The sequence below is a fragment of the Theropithecus gelada genome, chromosome 14 (genome assembly GCF_003255815.1).
Source record: "Theropithecus gelada isolate Dixy chromosome 14, Tgel_1.0, whole genome shotgun sequence".
NCBI lineage: Eukaryota > Metazoa > Chordata > Mammalia > Primates > Cercopithecidae > Theropithecus > Theropithecus gelada.
The window spans coordinates 73156650-73176769 of NC_037682.1; positions in this window are offsets into that span (position 1 = coordinate 73156650).

The following is a 20120-nucleotide window of genomic DNA, read 5'->3' on the forward strand; positions in this document are numbered from 1 at the left end:
TCCTTCCTTCCTTCCTTCCTTCCTTCCTTCCTTCCTTCCTTCCTTCCCTCTTTCCTTTCTTCCCTTCCCTTTCCTCCTTCTCCCCTTCCCTCCCCTTCCTTCCTTCCTTCCTTGCATCCTTCCTTCCTTCCTTGTTTCCTTCCCTGCTTCTCTCTCTCCATTTCTTTTCTCTCTAGACTCTTATTTTGAAATGCCATAAAATTCTAGCTATCCTGAAGCTGCTGTAATGGAGAGACTATATTGAAAATATAGATGCCTAAATAGTTGCAGCTCTTTTAGCTTTCAGCTACTTAATTCTTCCCAGCCCAGACACAGACTCGGTGAGCAAGCCCTCTGATCATTCCAGTCCTAACTATCAACTGACTGTGATCATATTAGAGATGCTGGATGAGAATATACCACAAGGTTACTTGACGCCAAGAATCATGAAGGATAATGACAAAATAATTTTGTTGTTGTTTCAAGTCACTAAGTTTTGGGGTGATGAGTTAAGCAGCAATTGACAACTAATACAAAAATAGAGTAGTGTTTGACTTATAAGGTTTGTAAGAGTCAAATTAAATAACATATAACAATTATTTAACATTGAGAAGTGCTTCTCAAACTTTAGTGTCTAATAAAGTCAACTGAGGTCTCGTAAAAAAACAAACAAACAAACAAAACAAAACAACAAAAAAAAAAACCTGTGAGGCCCCACTCCCAGAATTTCTGATTTTGTGAGTATGGAATGAAGCCTGAAGACTTGTATTTCTAATATGTTCCTAGATATTGCTGACACTACTTGTCAGGGACCACATTTTGAAAACCATCATATCAAATACTTAATTTGTGAACTTTATTCTTAGTGCCATTTTTTGTACTTACTGTTTTCATTTCATGAAATTTAATTAAGCACTGCCAGTTCCTTTGGGTAGAGAGGAAATTTACACCCAGTTTCTCTCCATAACTCAAAGTCTAGTTCATCTTCTCTATTTCAAGTGTTGATCACAATAACTTTCACATAACAAGTGCTTAACAATTGCTTCTTAGAGGATATATGAACCACTGACACTCCCACTTATGGGTTATGATACATTGAAGGGGGACATAGTTTAAGAACAGGAATGAGAGAAAGAGAGAGGAATAGAGAGGGAGACAGAGAGAGAATTTAATGCTCCTTGCACTAAAACCATTTTGCTCCATGTAAGGCAAGTTTTCACACTGTCTTTTTCTAATTTTAAGGTGTGCACCTCAAAACAGGAACATCTTGACTCCAAATACTTTTTTTAAAAAAATTTGTTTCAGTCTCTTTAAAATGGAACACTAAAAAAAGATAGAAAGAGTTGGTAACAGAACTAGTAAAAACAAAACAAACAAACAAACAAAAATTGTTACTATACTGGTGTCTTGATTCTATTTTATGGATATTATTTAGTTAGATGAAAAATGCATCAACAATTGTTCAGGAGTTAGAGCACTCTTTAGCTCAGGATGTTGGTGCATCAGCACTCATCTTAGAAAAAGATCTTGTGGGTATAAACATAGAAAAATATGACTGGACAGAGCCAGACTTGAGGATACCCAGGAGGCCTCTGGATTCCATATAGCTCAACTTTTAAGGGTACTTACAAGGTTAGTCACGTCTATAAAGCCTATCAAGATTTCAAAGTACATATTTAATGTTTGCCTCCCTCCTTTCCCGTTCCATTTAGAGGAATATCATGAGAACAAATGGCAGAATCTATATAAAAGTTCTTCAGACCTGGAGAGCTCTACTTAAATGTACTTTAAGTAACTAATACCTTGTTTTCTTATATCTAATAACTTATGTCATATTGGGAATTCAAATGTTAGTTTGCCTACTGTGTAACTGATGTTTAATGTGTTGAGGATTATTCTGTACCTGTCATTCTTAAATGTTTAGGGAGATGCACAGGAAAAAAAAAAGTGTTCTTTGTGCTTATGGAAGACACAATTTTGAGAGGAAGCCAACATTTGTGAGACAAACTTTGCCTTTATCAAACATGCTTGGGAACATGTAATTTTTTTTTTTTTTTTTTTTTTTTTTTTTGCTACAAGTTTTCTGACATCAGCATATTGCTTTAGGAAAAAAATTGAACACTTATAGAGTGAATGGCAAAGTTTCCATTGGGTAGTTCATCCATCCATTTCTGGTCAGCCTCAGTTCCTTCAACTCTTCCATAGACAACAGATATTTGAAATATATCAGTTTGTTAAATGTCATTTTGTTATAACATTGATGGAAAAAAAATCAATTCCTGGCCAGGGTCACTGTCTGTGTAGAGCTGGCATGTTTTCCACATCTCTTTGTGGGTTTTCCCCAGGTACTCTATGGTTTCCTTCCAAATCCACAAAGATGTGCATGTTAGTAGGTGAACTGGCATGTCTAAATTGTCCCGGTCTGACTGTGAGTGTGTGTATGCTACCTGAGATAGAATGGCATCCTGCCCAGGGTCAGTTCCTGCCTTGTATCTTGGGCTACAGGGGTGGGTTCTAGCCACCTGTCACACTGAACTGAAGCAGGCATATAATTATCTTCCTTCTTTTGATTAATCTTTCCTAAATGTATGTATAGTTCACATTTATTTCCAAACTTAAAATTACAAGTGTTTTTTAGCTTTATTTAGAAGTTTGGTGACTTTTGTGACTGTAGGAATTTAGTTATTCTTTGTATATCAATTAGCCTATGTAAAATTGGTTTCTTTATACATTGTTTCCTTACAAATAACAGTTTCCAAGAAGCTATGAAGGACCTTAAGTGAGGACTTACTGTACCCACAATCCTCCAGCCCCCTGGGCACAGCAGCTACCACAGCACATGCCATCCCCTTGAACTTTAACATGACTTTGCATTTGCATTTTTCTTTTCTCCCAGCGGTGCTTGCACAGTGTCTGATATACAGTAACCTTGCCTCACAAAGGATTTCTATAATTATGTATTCAAGTTTTCTCATCACTGTATTTTTTTTTTAATTTCACCGTTGCCTCTGCCAGTAGACTGTTAGATTAATCATAGTGTCCACCTCACCTTTGAATCACCCCAGAAAGCCTAGTAGAGTGTCAGGTACTTCATAGATTTTAAATAGTTGTTCATTAAACAAAAAAAGGAAAGTACACATATTCTAAACAATTAGAATAAAATGAAAACTAGAATTAAATAAAATATGAAACCATGTGGTTCTAACAAAAGAGCCCATGGGCAGTGATTAAACTAACAATCACTTTTAGCTAGGGATGACTTCAAAGAGGAGGTAAAACTTTGATTACCTCCCATCCATTTGAGCATCTGAAAGCCAGTTTATGCTCTGGTGGCAGCAAGGGCACCTCCAATTCAAACACCTACATATCTACCAAACTTATTTGTGAGGAAGAAGACATGGGCATTGAGTTTGGGAACTGACACTTGCTAACTGTACATGATTTGTTGGTATTTCACTAAGAGTTGGAACATAAATGTGAGATATAAATGTATATCCATTTTAATGGAGGAGTAATCAGAGGCTCCAAGAGTAAATAAGTTACACAAAATCAAACATTAAGTGGCAGAGCTAAGATTCAAACCTGGAAGCATGCCAAAGTTCATGGCCTTTTTAATATATCACAAGGTTATTCAGTTACTGAGAGAAAGGGAAGAAGCAAAGCTTTCCTGTGGTAGAATGTTTCCAAGGAAAGAGAGAAAACATTATTGCATATCTACTATTCATTCACTTACACTTTTAGTAAAGCTACATCCTAGGGATGCAATGGTAAGTATGAAAATAACACAAATATGTAGTCTGTTTTTGAGGAGCTTACGTAAAGTAAGCATAGTTAAAAATCTACATAAACAGGCCGGGCGCGGTGGCTCAAGCCTGTAATCCCAGCACTTTGGGAGGCCGAGACGGGCGGATCACGAGGTCAGGAGATCGAGACCATCCTGGCTAACACGGTGAAACCCCGTCTCTACGAAAAAATACAAAAAAACTAGCCGGGCGAAGTGGCGGGCGCCTGTGGTCCCAGCTACTTGGGAGGCTGAGGCAGGAGAATGGCGGGAACCCGGGAGGCGGAGCTTGCAGTGAGCTGAGATCCGGCCACCGCACTCCAGCCTGGGCGACAGAGCCAGACTCAGTCTCAAAAAAAAAAAAAAAAAAAAAAAATCTACATAAACAAATGAGAACTTACCACTGTGTTATGTACGATTTTTGAAGAGTTATCTAGTGCTTTAAATTTCCTATAACGGAAAACACTGATGTAGTCAGGTCTTTTCATCCTGATGAAAGGTAAAAATGGAGATGTAAAAGAGTATCTGGGAAGTATCTGTTTGTGTCTTTTGCCCACTTTTTAATGAGGTTATTTGTTTTTGTTTGTTCAGTTGTTGAAGTTCCTTACAGATTCTGAATATTAGACCTTGGTCAGATGCATAGTTTGTAAATATCCTCTCCCATTCTGTAGGTTGTCACTCTTGTGAGACCGTCTCTTGCTGTGCAGAAGCTCTTTAATTTAATTAGATCCTACTTGTCAATTTTCGTTTTCAGAGCAATGGCTTTTGAGAACCTACGAATAAATTCCTTCCCAAGGCCAAAGCCCAGAATGGTGTTTCCTAGATTTTCTTTTAGGCTTCCTATAGTTTGACACCTTGCCAGTGGCCAGCAAAGATGAAAAAAATGCCCACATCACTAATTATCAGAGAAATGCAAATTAGAACCGCAATGAGATACCATCTCACACCAGTCATAATGGTTATTATTAAAAAGTCAAAAAAAGAACAGCTGCAGGTGAGGGTGCAGAAACACTTATACACTGGTGTTGGGAATGTAAATAAGTTCAGCCAATGTGGAAAATAGTTTGCGGATTTTTCAAAGAACTAAAAACAGAACAACCATTTGACCGAGCAATCCCATTAGTGGGTATAAATCCAAACGGAAATAAGTTGTTCTACCAAAAAGACAGCTGTATTTGTATGTTTATTGCAGCACTATTCACAATAGCAAAGACCAGGAATCAACCTAGGTGCTATCAACAGTGGATTGGGTAAAGAAAATGTGGTACATATACACCATGAAGTACTATGTAGCCATAAACTGGATTTAATACTATATTATCCATCTATTAGATTCAGCTGTAAGTAAAATGCTCTTCCCCTAGTTTCTCAAACATGAGATGTTCCCTCTTGCTCCTTTTGCTTGTGCTGTTTCCAGTGTCTGGAAAACTTCTTTCAAGTTCCTCCTCTCTGCTGACACACACACTCAGGGATTCCAGCTGTTCTTTTATTTTTAAATTGTTTTCCTTTTTTTTATTTCAACTTTTATTTTAGCTTCATCTGAGGGAAGAAACTGTGTACCAGACCCTTCCACTTAAGAGAACTTGAAATCTGGGAAAATGGGGAGGTTTTATGTCCAGGAAAGATCAACTTTGATTTCAATGAAAGCATAAAGCTAGCCTTGTTAATTTTCTTCTCTTCTTTAACCATGATGTTTCTCACTGCATGATGAAGATGACAGAGTAAACATTGAAGCCACAGATACTCAAGCTGCTAAGTATGATGGATTTGCTTCAGAGTGACCAATGGAAGGACAGTTATATACAAATGGAGATTTTTGAGAAATCTGGCACATTTAAGGAGAATAAGCACAATGTTTGAATTGTGGAAGATTTGGGTTCAAACTCTAATGTTTCTTTACTAACTGGGCCAGCTTGAGCAGGCAACTTAAATCCTCAGAGCCTCAGGTTTTTTATCTGTTGTAATGACCATTGTAATGAGTAAATAGGAGAATAAATGTAAAGCGCTAAGCACATATTCAATACTGTTCCCTTGTCTTCTCCTTTCCTTCATTCATTCAATTCCATTTTATCTCCTTATACTAAGTGTATTGCTTTCTGTCTTCTGACAAAATGCTTCCTGTCCCAACTTCCTCTTTCTTGGTTTGGTATTTTTCTCCTTTATTCCTGGTGATAAATCAAAGAAGACCTCACTTTTATTACCTGCAAGCTATATCAAATTCTAAAGAGTGTTATTCCATCAAAAGTAAGGGCTAATCTCTTCTAAGTTATTTTTTTCTCATAGAAATAATACTGTATACCATACTGTATAATTGCATTGTTTTTCACAGCACAAAAAGAAAATACTGCAGGCAATTGACATTTTAGTCCATTTCAAAGACAAGAGGTGCCCAGAAAACTATGCTGAATCAATGACAGTCACTGAGCTGTTTATTTCATTAAAAGTAAGTCCTTTGCAACGAAGGTGGGGTAAGGAGTCCAAGTAATGGGTATGTAAATTTGTATTTGTCACACAAAGTAATGGATGTTTTTGGAGTAATATTTCATAAAGATACACCCCTTTCCTTTTCAATTTGCAACAATTCCTGTTACATGAAAGCCACCACTTAAATGCATATTTTCTTGCCATAATTTGTTCACTATTATTATTATTATTTTTGAGATGGAGTCTCACTCTGTCACCCAGGCTGGAGTGCAGTGGCATGACCTTGGCTCACTGCAACCTCCACCTCCCGGGTTCAAGCAATTCTCATGCCTCAGCTTCCCGAGTAGCTGGGATTACAGTCATGTGCCATCACGCCCAGCTAATTTTTTGTATTTTTAGTAGAGACGGGGTTTCACCATGTTGGCCAGGCAAGTCTTGGACTCCTGAGCTGAGGCAATCCACCTGCCTCAGCCTCCCAAAGTGCTAGGATTACAGGCATGAGCCAACAAATTTGTCCATTGTTAACATCACTACAAAGACGTGTTGTGTCAGACTTGGAAATGCAAGGTGTTCTAACTGGGGGCTAGGCTTGAAGATTAGAAATATTTTGCAATTTCCCTTGGTTGAGCCTTTATATTAGTGCTGGAAGTAGCACCCTTGTTTTGGATGCAAGTCGTATACCTATAGTCAACACTGTCTTTGTGTTAATACAGGGTGGCAACATAGCTCTGCCTCTGTGTGTTGTTACTGTTTTTAAGAAACATAGCTTTGAATAAAGGAAAGCATTGTTCTACTTCATTCTTCCTATAAATGCAGTCACCATTCCATTCATCATTTATCACCATTTTTCTTGTCTGTAATACCCCAGTAGACAGTTAGCTACTTGAGTCAAGAGAGTTTATCTTGTACATCATTACACACCTAGCACACAGTAGTGTTCCATAAGTGAACTGAATTTTTTAAAATAAGAAAGATTGCCCCCATCTCAATACACCTACCGTTTGTTTGACATGGGTCCGAGAGTCTTTCTCTTCTTGCAGATTTTCTCATAGCTTCTCTCATAAGAAGACATAGAGAAAAACAAATTGCTACATCCCTGGTATGTATTGGGTATTATGTTCTGTGTTTTCCATATATTATCTTATTTAATTTATATCATCGTTATCACATTTAAACAGGTTTTCCCTGTTTTTCAGAAGGGGAAACTATGGCTCAGAGAAATTGAGTGAACCTTCTCAATGTCACATAGAAGTAAAGTGTCAAAACCTGGATTTGGAGACCTGGGAAAGATGGGAAGAACTGTCTGTTGGGTGTAGGGGGAAGCAGGACCGAATGCTAGAAGGGAGAAGGAGAGAATCATGCTAAATGAAGAAAACTGACCACAAGAATTCCAATCCAACAGAAAATATAAGTGAATAGGATTATTTACTTTGTGAGTATCACACCTATTTGAAAAAATCTAACAGCAATTTGAACTTCAAATTATTGAACCTCTAAGTATAACTTTAATTATATGTATATCAAGTTGAGAATACAGTCTACTTTCTGAACAAGAATAATCCATAGTAAACTAATAGTAAGAGTTTACTGAAAACAAAGTACATTTATTATTGATTTCTTACATATTTTATACAACTAGAGGGGAAAAATTCAGACAAATATGGTCTTGTGCCGCAATTGTTAGGTCTGTCTGGTTTTGTGAGCCAATTGCCTTAGCATAAAGGGCACAGAGTTCCTCTCAGGGCCATTTTAAGTAAAGACAATCAGGCAGTGGTGCAATTATAGCACCTGCAAATATTATTGTAACCTTTTTCTACCCGCTTTCTACCACAGGTGGGGTTCCCAGGGAAGCAAACTATGAAATGGAATTTAGCATGCAGGATATTTATTTAAGTGTGCCCTTGGGAACAGCACCTGTAGAAGAGATGGGTGGGAAGCAGAATTTGACAGAAGGAGAAGTCAAGCTGCAATGTGACTAACTACAGCCTCTGCCTACCAAATTGAGAGGTGTGGAGCTAGAGTAGCCCCTATAAATTATCTCAAGGTAAGATTTGATAACCAGGCCTTTATATTCCTGGTAGATTAGTCACTCAAATTGGGCCATGCTGGGACAAGGCTTGATTTTGAATGAGGCAACTCTCTGCAGCCCAGGCAATCCCTGAGGAGCTGATAGCTGACGGCTGTTGCCTGACAGCTCACCAGAGCTTGAGCAACATGTTTTTAATGAAAGAGGAATCTGGGTGCTGGTGCTTCACAACATCTAACAAAAGGTCCAATTGATAATAACACCTTCCTTGAGATGTCCTTATGAAAAGCAGGATGTTCAGCTATGGGAAGGCCTTCTGTTCCTGTGAACTATTGCCGTGGTTACATGGTTCTTTTAGTCTGCTTGCATTTACTTATACTTCTTATGTACAACTTACAGCATTCATTCAGGTAAAAAAAAAAAAAACAAAAAAAAGTGGTTTTTTTTGTGTTTTTTTTGTGTTTTTTTTTTTTCCCCCTGGTGAATTTTTGTTTGTTATATTGCAGTTGAGCTTATAGACAGACCTTACAAAGTATATGTGTTAGGTCAGACTGCTATAACAATATCACCTTCTGGGTGGCCTTAAACACCAGAAACATTTTCTCACAGTTTTGGAGGCTGGAAGTCCCAAGTCAAAGTGTCAGCAGATTAGGTTTCTGGGGAGGAATCTACTCCTGGCTTGCAGTTAGCTGCCTTCTAGTGACGCCCTCACATAACCTTGCCTTGCTGTGCACAGAGAGAGACAGAAATCTTGGGTGCCTCCTCCTGTTTTTGTAAGGACATGAGCTCTACAGGATTAGGATATTAAGGGCCCACTTTATCACCTCATTTAATCTTAATTACCTTCCTAAAGGCCCTGTCTCCAATACAGTTACAATGGGAGTTAGAACTTCAACATATGAATTGAGGGGGTGCAAATGAGTTCATAATACAAAGTAATTAAATTAAAAATTGTGTCTAATTTCAAGTGTTGTTCAAAATGTGAATGCTTCTTTGGTTATTGATTCTACTTTGTAGAGTCTTGGTAAATGTTTTTTTAACTGAGAATAACATAAATTGCCTTAATCATTTGATTTTAATTGGTTGTCCTATTTATCTTTATATGTAGGCTTCCTCTGAATTTACGCTATTATTATATATCTGGGATTCATGGTTCTAACCCAAAATCTATTTTCTATAATTGCTCATTTAACCTTCACTTTGTTCAGGACATTCTAGAAAATGTCTAATGTTTCCTTTGGTAGAGAAATTGCACATACAGCTGAGATGTGTACGATTCTGTTCTCTCACGTTAGTTGGGAAGAATAAGTTATGAGAAATTGGTGGAAAATTCTGTAATTCTGATTATAATGCATGAGCATTCCAATTATTTTATTTCAAAAAGTCTGCCTTTAGCAGGTGCCTACCTTTTGACCATTCAATTCTGTTTCTACGTTCTTACGCCAAGGAAATAACCAGAAATATATGTGTACGTAGATGCATATGTACAGACAAATACACAGAAATAAACACACACACACAAATATGTTTGTTAGAGCATTATTAAATTTAAAAATTCCAAGCAATCTGATGGTATAATAAGACTCTAGTAAAGTAAATTATGACACAACTCCTCAATAAAATAACATATAGCCACAAAAACTGCCTGGAAAATAATATTTAGTGACAATGACTACTCATCATATTTTAAGTAAAAATACAATTTGGTTTCAAAATAGTTTAGAAAAATTTTGTTGTGTGTTTCTGAATATATCTGTGCGTAGAAAAATATTGAATGGCACATAGCAAGCTATTAATAGTTGCTATCCTTAATTGGTGGGGATATTAATAATGTTTATTTTATTCTTGTTGTTTTACCTATTTCTATGTTTTCAAACTTCCCATAATTAAAATGTCTTAATTAGATAATTAAAAACATAATAGTCTATATTTTATCAAAAGTAATAAAGTATCACTCAATCTAATACAAACACAAATAATAGCTAATATTGATTGCTTACCATATACCTATTGTTGCCCTAAGATCTCTACATTAACTCATATAATCCTAAAAATCTAAACCAACCCTCCATCCGTGATTTTTCTTGTTTCTTAAAAACAATAACAATGAAAGCAATAACAAAATTTTTCCACAGTTATTGTTTCTTTATTGTCAACTATACATAAGCTAGGTTGCAACAATACTGAATTATGGAACAGAAAAATACTTTTACAATCGAGGAAAACGTATTAAAGAGTGAGACATTTATTCATAATGAAGAAAGGCTGAAGGAAATGGAAATGAAAACATGAGAGCAGATGACAGATGCTTAGGCCGGGTTGTCAGGCTTTGGAGAGTTAATCTGGTCTTTTCTTATAGATGAAGAGAAGCTTCCTTGAGAGAAAAATGAATATGCTAAGGGTATCCAGATTTGGAACTAGAACTCTGGTCTCTACTCTCAGTTGACTGATTTTCCATTCTATCAAACTACTTTTAATAATAGATCTTACCCTCTTAGGATTATTCATGCATGGAACATAACACTAGTCCATCTGAATTTTAAGTTTTCTTCTAGATTACAAAATTCCGTAAGTGCTTATCATTTCAAAAGTTCTTTCACAACGTATTAGCTTACAGTCTGGCCTTTTAGTCAGTATTGATTCTCCTTAACCACCATATAAAAATTTAAGCAATGCCAGATTTTCATATTTAATCCTGTAGGGTAGGTATTAATTTTTTTGATAATTAAAAAATTAAAGATTGAGGTTAATAAAAAAAAACTTGTCTAATGGTATACACATATTAAAAACTTGCTAAGGTAAATGACGTTGGAAAGTAGAGTCACTTTACTTGAAAACTTTTTCTTTTTATTTTACAGGGAATCCTCTCTCTCTTTCTTTACTGGAATGCTTTGTCACAGAGAAAATCACATAAAGAGCTGCAAACTAAAAAATATAAAAATTTGGTCGGCTGCAGTGGCTCATGCCTGTAATCTCAGCACTTTGGGAGGTCTAGGTGTGTGGATCAGTTGAGGTCAGGAGTTCAAGACAAGCCTGGCCGACATGGTGAAGCCCCATCTCTACTAAAATACAAAAATTAGCTGGGCGTGGTAGTGCAGGCCTGTAATCTCAGTTACTAGGGAGGCTGAGGCAGGAGAATTGCTTGAACCCAGGTGGCAGAGGTTGCAGTGTAGCTGAGATCACGCCACTGCACTCCAGCCTGGGTGACAGAGCAAGACTCCATCTCAAAATAATAATAACAATAATAATAATTGTTAATATAGAAGTATGTTCAAATTTGTAACATTTCCTTCTAAAATATTAGTACTGTAAACGAAAAAAAGATGGGCATTTTGATGTAGACACAGATCTGAAATAGGAGCCATGAATAGCAGATGCAAATATTAGCTTCAGTATTTAATTAATTAATTAATTTACTTCGCAATACAATGTATTTAGAAGACTCAGGTTCACATTGTTGTAAACAGTACCTGCTATTTTAAAGCATTCCACCTTGTAATTTCAGGATACTTTTCAGTTAAATAAAAATGGAAGGAAAATGTATTTGAAGGGTTGCATTAAATAATAATGACAATAATAATTAATAATAATAATAAAATGGAAGTCTCTTTTGTCAGTACTTTCTCATATATTTACTGTTGTATCTCCAGGGCCTAGAAAAGCATCTGGCACATAGCAGGAGATAAAATAAACATATTGGGAATACAATAATAAAGTACCCACAGACTTGATCTTGCTCTTTGATTTCTGCACCTTCCTGTCAACCAGTGATAGGTTAATTATCAAAAATAGATTACAGAAGAATTAATCATTTTTGAATGCACTGCTTCTACTACTAGGAATGAATAAGCGCATGTGAAATTTTTCTAATAAATGGGGTTAGAGAAGTAGTGTAATGCACTTTTTCCTTTCTTCCTTCCTTCCATCTGCTACTTCCTCTGTTTTAATAATCTGAGGTTGAGTGCCCAATTTCATGTTCCTTACAAGAAAGTGGGCTAAAAACTAGCACTGAAAATTCTAACTTTTCTCTCTCCTCAATTATAACTGGGGTCAGACATTTGATTTTGTGACCATAGGCGATTTTACATATCTCTAACCCCAGGTGGACCTTTGCTTCTGGGCATTGATATATTGGGCATTCTTGTTAGATCTGTTTGTGGTTGCATGACCTACAACCAGATTTGCATATATTGGGTTTGACTATATGACCGTTGTAATGAATATTCTCCATGGACCCAAAGCTTATCCTGATAGTCACCAGAATCCTACAGGATTTTCTATCTGAAAATAGTCATTCTTCATTATTAAATTTTCTAACCTAAAGCTTTCAATTGACACTCCCTTTACACTAACCCCTCAATTTCCAATAAAATGTTAGAATAGAAAATTCCATGTTTAAAACTGCTTGCTAATAGATTACTAGTCATTAATTCTTCAGGGATTAATGTCTTGTTCTCAAATGCCAGTGAGGATATTAGACAGGAAATACACAAGTTGCTAGCTTTGCAAGAAGGCTTTGTGAGGTCACAGTGCTAGCAAGCACTGCTAGCTTACACGCTTGTCTCTATTGCAGGTGAGGGGTCTAGGCCAGACAGAGAGCAGGAGAGAACACAAAGAGCCAACAATGTCAAGGCATTAGCAGACATGTAAAGCTAGTCTTTCAAATTGTACCCCTTGGGCAGCGGAAAACACTAAGTATCATAAAATAATAACTAGTTTTTTATTGAGCACTTAATTTGTGACATGTGAATCTGAGTGTTTCACATGTTTTAATTGTTCATTCCTAAGAGCAATTTTATACTGTAGGGTAACAATATAGAAGTCAAAAGACAGATAATTTTAATATTCTGGCAAAGGCCTCACTCCTATAAACTGGCAGTGTTGAGATTCTCATCCCAAAAGAACAGTCCTAGGCTCAGTTGCTCATTTACTTAAATATCATGTCCCTTTAATAATATGACGTGTGTGTGTGTGTGCGCGCATGTGTGTTATCCTAGCTCTACTAGTTTAATACATTTTATAATCTTGGACATGATACCCCTCGGCTTTTGTTTTTATCTAAATGTTAATAAAAATAACAAATTTGAAGAACTGCAAACACACAAACATGTCTATTTTGACTATCCCACTGTATTAGGAACTCAATAAATGTTCATTTTAATATCTCTAGTTCTAGATTTCTAGTAAATATTGTTGAATCAATGAATACTAAATAAAATGTACAAAAGAACAAAATCATTTCTAAATTATACATATGGGATAATATTAAAAATTATATCACCTACAAATTCATTTATAGTTCTCAAAGTTTAAAATATTTGCAACCAAGTATATATTTACTATGGGTTAGGACTATACATTTAAAAATATAGCTTGTCTAATTGTAAAAGCAATCTGATGTTCAGACAGAATCATTCAATCTCAAAACCTTTATTTTGTTAATAGTCTTTTTCACATTATCAAGTAGAACATTATTATAACAATAAATTCTCCCAAACAAGCAAATCAACTTCCAAAGGACTATCAAAAACACCATTTCATTGAATATTTTAAAAATTCCCATGTGTAACAAGTGAAAAGCAAGTAAAGTCACAATTAACTGAAGTATAATCCCAAACCTTCTCTTCAGCAGAATTAATCTACCCTAAATTCTCTCTAGCAAACATTAGTCCAAAATATTTTTTAAGAGTCCTGGTTTACAAGGACATATACATTTTGTCTTGCTAGATGTTACCAGAAACATGCATTTTCAATCTGCTATGCAAAAATAAATGCACATTTTTCTTCAAAGTCCAAGGAAACTGAATTTATGTGCCTTACCTTTTACTTACATAACACAGATTATTATACTCTAATGAGCTTTTCTCAATGCTACTTAAAAATGGAATTCAAATGTTTTATTTTTTTTCTCCAGTACAATGAACTCTAGCAAGAAAACACAATTTATCAAATAATTTATTGAGTAACTGTATATGACAGGAACTTTCCTAGATTCTCAGAAAAGGTGAAAAATGGGATTTTTAGATTGATAATAATAAAAATTATCATTTATCAAGCACTTTAGACAATGTTAAGTGTGATAATGGGGTATAAGAAGACATGTCAAGTAAGCAGAAGAGAAAGAAAATAGCTGCCTATTTGCTGGTGATAGGGACAGGAGGTCTTGACTGGAGCAGAGCAGAGGAAATTCCCCACTGGGCCTTGCCCCACTATGTGGCCATGCTGTTTCACATTCTCAGCAGAACAGGTGAGGTCACCAGCAAACACCAAGACACAGGAAGCTCCCAAGCTGCTTTCCCACCATATATGGAACATGTGTACGGCTTGGATTGATAAACTTAACCTAAGTGAGTCTAGAAGCCAATTTAGAATCTAGGTATTTTTACCTGGGGGATTTGTTTACTCATTTACTCATTCTTGTTATTCCTGAGACACACATACACACACAATGGCTAAACTCAAAATCTTATCAGAACCTAATAACCTATTTTCTATGCTAATTCTGTTTCTGAGGACACCAAAATAACTAGATTGACAATCAGATTTTCTCACTATAGTGATAATCAAATGGAATATTCATTTATTATCTACTTGCCGGCTCTGCAGTCAAGATTGCAACATATATTCTAACAGTACATTTGGACCTGTGATGAAATGGCCTTAATAATGACATTCATGAAGGTAGTGAAGTAGTGACACCAGTCTGAAATCTTGAAACATATTATTGAAAAAACATTCTCCCAGACTTGCACAACTTGTCTACTAACTGTATAGCATTTCTTTTATAAAAGCGACAGTGGAACAATTTATTATAATTTACCTAAAAAGAACCCTATTTAATATGCTAAACTTTCAAAGGCAGTTTCTCTTTCAAAATAAAATTTTATCTTCAAAAATAAATAATTTAGTCCAGACACAGCGGCTCACACCTGTAATCCCAGTACTTTGGGAGGCCGAGGTGGGTGAATCACGAGGTCAGGAGTTCAAGACCAGCCTGGCCAAGATGGTGAAATCCCGTCTCTATTAAAAATACGAAAATTAGCTGGGCGTGGTGGCAGGTGCCTGTAATCCCAGCTAGTCAGGAGGCTGAGGCAGGAGAATCACTTGAACCCAGGCAGCAGAGGTTGCAGTGAGCTGAGATCGTGCCACTGCACTCTAGCCTGAGCGATACAGTGAGACTCCCATTCAATAAATAAATACATAAATACATACACAAATAAATAAATTCAGGTTTATTTATTTATAAACCTGAAATAGGTTATAGGCAGTCAATGATTCTAAATGGGTCACTGGATTTAGACATAAGTCACACAAAAATTGGATGTGCTAAGCTTGACAGTTTTAAGAATTATTAGTCTGACATGCAGAACCTTCTATCATCTGAATTTCACAATTCAGCATTTCAAAGTCTCCTAGTTCTAATAAATAGTAAGCTACTTTTTGGTAAGGAACAATGATAAGTTTAAATGAAAAAAATGAATGACATCTGTTATAATCAAGGACAACTGGCAGACACAGTATAGAGCAGATATTTTCAAATTTGTGGTCACTTTCCGTATGTCTTTCCATGAGAAGTAGAAAGCATTCAGATACTTCAACAAAGTTTGTCTCTAAAAATTTTTTTTCAGTGTAGGATCAATGTAGATTTTTTTTAACAGTAGATACCCAGTTTTGCCAACAGAGTTTTAAAAAATGTTTAGTTGCATGTTAACATAAAAAAATAAAGTGAAAGTATTTTTGAAGTTAGGAATAAAGTAATGAAGCGATAGGGGAAAAGCTATTTATGCATAATTTTGACAATTACTGTTTGAGAGACTACTATATTCAAAGCATAGTTTTAGGCACTGGGAATTCACATGTAAGTCAGACAGAACCTGCTTTTTAATGAAGGAGACATCCACAAAACAAATAATATAACTTATAATGATAAAGCTTTTTGTTCACTTATCCCATATTTGTTGAACATCTACTATGTGTCATAGACACTAGCGGGTTCTAGGCATTTTTCAGTGAATAAAACCAACCATCCCTGCCCTCATGAGGCATGCAAATTAATTTTATGAAGAAAATAAAGCAGGATGTGGTGGGACTAACAGACTTGATTTTTTTATGATGGAGGAAACAAAGAAAGCCCAAGAGAATGATCTGTTAATAGATAATAGAATGATAGGAAAGAGTGAGACATGGAGAATTGGGAGGATACAATTCCAGGCAGATAAAACAGCAATTTAAAAGGCTTTGAAACAGACAAGAGCTTGGAGGATTCTAAGAATAACAAAAGCCTTGTTGCTGGAAGAGAGGTGGCATGGAAGTGAGCGGTATAAGGTAAGATTTCAGGGAGATAAATGGGGACCAGCAAATGTAGAGCCTTCCAGACCACAGTAAAATGTCTGGATTTTGATCCCAGGATCATGGGAAGTCAACAGCAGGTCTGAAGCTGGTGAATGACGTGATCATTTACCTTTTAAAAACACCATTCTTAGGAATATATAGGCAATAAAGGGGGCAAACATGGAAACAGAGAGACAATTAAAAGGGCTATTGAATTAGAAAAAGAAAGAGACATCAATGGCTTCTTTAACATCATGCTTAGAAAAGAGTGCTGGTTTTGCGTCTGGTTAGAAGTGGTTAGATTGAGATGTATTTTGAAGTTAGAAGACAAAAATATGTGCTGATGAATTTGAGGAGTTAGGGAAAGCAAAGATCTAAGAATGCCACCTAGGTTTTTGGTCTGATCAGCTGGGTAAACTAAGATGCCACTTACAGAGACATAGAATAAGAGAGGAGTGGGCTATTGGTCATGGAACGGGAAATCATAAGTGTATTTTTTTGGACATGTTAAATTAGAGATGTCTATTGTAACTGAGATGCCAAAGAGGTCATGATATGTTCAAGTCCATAGCTTGTGTAAGAGTTTGGGGCTGGAGATAAATTTGGAAATCAAAGGCATTGATATGCTATAAAACTGAGAAAAATTCAGCTAAAGAGAGAGGCAGGAGGGAAAAGGTAAGAGAACCAGAGATTGAGCCATAGGCCTCCTCAGAATTTACAAGTGGAAAGAAGAAAAAGAGTTAGCATACAATTTCAGGAGGGAGCATTTAGTGATGTGTACATAGGTTCTAAAGTAGGTGTTAGCAGTGGAATGAAAAGCAGAGGAACTGGATGGAAGCTCAGAGGGGAGAAAAAGCATGATCTAATGAAGGGAGCAAGGGTTTCTCTATGGAAGGAAAACTGAATTCAACGTGGAGAGATGCTAGAATTGATACTGGAATGGTAAGGAACAATAGTGGAAGCAAGTTGTTACAGTAATCAAAGCACACAATCGTGATGGCTTGCTCCATGATGGTGGCAGGAGGAACTTGACAGGTAAATTCGAGATCTGTCTGAGGAAAGAGTGTCCAGATTTAATGATGGCTTCATATTGGGAGTGAGGAGAGGGTGGAGTCAAATGTGAATTTTGCATTTTTAGAGTAATTGTAATGTGGATTATTATCCTATCTATTGTACTACTTTTTAAATATTCTATAATAATTATTACTACAAGTGTTAGGAAAAAAATTACCTACACCTTCAACTACCTTACCAGAAGTAATAGTATTCTTTCCACATTTTAACAGTATACTTGTATATAATTTTGCATGTGACAATCCTAACACACATAAACATCTTTGGTTTATTTTTTCAATTTACATCAACTCATAAACATTTCTATGCTGCTTCATGCATCTATAATTATAATTTAAGTGAAAACACATTATTTCATACACTAGAAATAATATAGTTTACCACTTTTCCATTTTTGAATGCTGTGATTACCTTTAGTTTCTAAGCACCGAAGCCAGCAATGCATGCCCATGAACACGAACAGACATTTTCTATTTTTGCATTATATTTACAGAATATGTTTCAAGATGTTGTAAACAAACAAATATTACCAATTGCTCTCCAAAACTGTTTTGCAAGTAATTCTCTCAAGAATATGCCAATGTTCCAAGTTCACCACAATCACAATGACATTAAATATTTTTCTTAAAGCCATCTTTGGATATAATATGCATGAGTTTTTATTTTATTGTTATTTTAAATAGTATGTTTCACTTCTAGCATGATCATTTAGCTTATTAAATGCTCTCTTTATTTGCTAAGCATTTATTTTTTAAATTTACTTTTTACTTTTGATTTTTATGTATATATCATAGTTGTACATATTTACTGGATATATGATGTGATATTTTGATACACATGTGGAATGCGTAATGGTCAAATTGATGTAATTGGAATATCCATGACCTCAAGCACTTAGAATTTCTTTGAATTAAGAACATTCCACTCTTTTAGTTATTTTGAAATAAAGAATAAATTAATGGTTATATTAAGCCCTTTAACTCATTTAAAATGTGCATTTCCTCAGCCAGTTATATGGACTCTTTATATAATAAAGTAATTAATCATAATGAGTTCCCCTGAAGAACTTTCATGTGATTAAAAAAAACAACAACAAAATAAAACAGAAGATGGAATGATAAGATGAAAGTTTCTGTCTTGGTTCAGCATTTACTAGTTAGATTTGAATCCTGGTTCTCTGGTTAACGAATTGTGCTTTTGAGCTGACTTGGGTTTAATTCCTTCCTTTCTCTGAGTCTTGTAATGTAAATCATAATATTTTATATTATTGGCTTTTGGATTCAAATAAGTTAACACAGGTGTACATGCCTTATTAAGTGAAAACTCATATACATTTTTAGAAATATTATTAAAACTAATAGGAATTTTGAGCATTTCAGTTGAGCACTTGGGAGGCAAGCAGTGCAATTCTTACATCATGGAAGCCATAACAGGCAGAGGCTGCCCCTTCTGGTATAAATACCAGGTCAGTCTTTTTTTAAGTGAGGAATAAAATTCATGAAATATTGATGCCATTAAATAAGTATACATAAATATACTTAATTTTAATTGTTGACTTAGCTACCTGAAGAAAAAATATCAAAAATAAAAATTGTGAAATTTAGAAATTAGATGAGAATTCCCTGAAATGTGTGATACATATCTTAGATTTTCATATAGTATAATGTAAGAGACAGAGGAAAATGTAAAATGTTTCTAGCACTAAGTCATCTAGTATGTAAAAGATACTTAGGATTTTTGATGGCATTTTAATAATGAAAAGTACCTACATAGTAATTTTTTATGCTAGATTACTAACTTAATAATGAGCAAATTGGACCTTCACGACTGTAATTATTTTTTTAAATTATAATCTGAAAGATGTTGGCTTTCATAGTTAAAGACTTGATTCCAGGTAATTACATAAAATAAGTTATTAATAAAAAATAAGAGTTTCTAACTCAGCTGATAATAATATAACATAACAAAATATTATATTTTATAGAAAGAATAAATATTTCTTCACTAATAATTTTTACAATGCATGTACTCATGTTAGTTCCTAAATATTTGAAACATTTTAAAATTACAGAACATAAACTCAAAATTCAAATTAATTCATAGTGTTGTAATTATTATTTTCTCCTTTCTTAAGTGTGATAGCTCCCTATTCCCAAGTATTTGTTAAACTCAGATGCTGAATTTATCAAAACTATAAGCTAAGAAATGGCTTTAGCCAAAGCACAGAAAAATACTTTTCTGATGGTTTTACTTCCACTACGTCTCCTCTGCTTTGAAGTCTTTTATCTTTTGTTCTTCCCTTACACAAAGAATAATTCTAAACTCTGGCATGGCCAAGAAAATGTTTATAGTTACTATTGTCACCTTAAAATTTTCTAGTTACTATTATAACTTTGATAATTTAAAAACAATTAAGAAAATATAAACTATTTTCACCTCTGTTTTTCATTTAAATATAGATATTAGGTACACAATGGGACAAATACATTCATCTAATTTATTTGA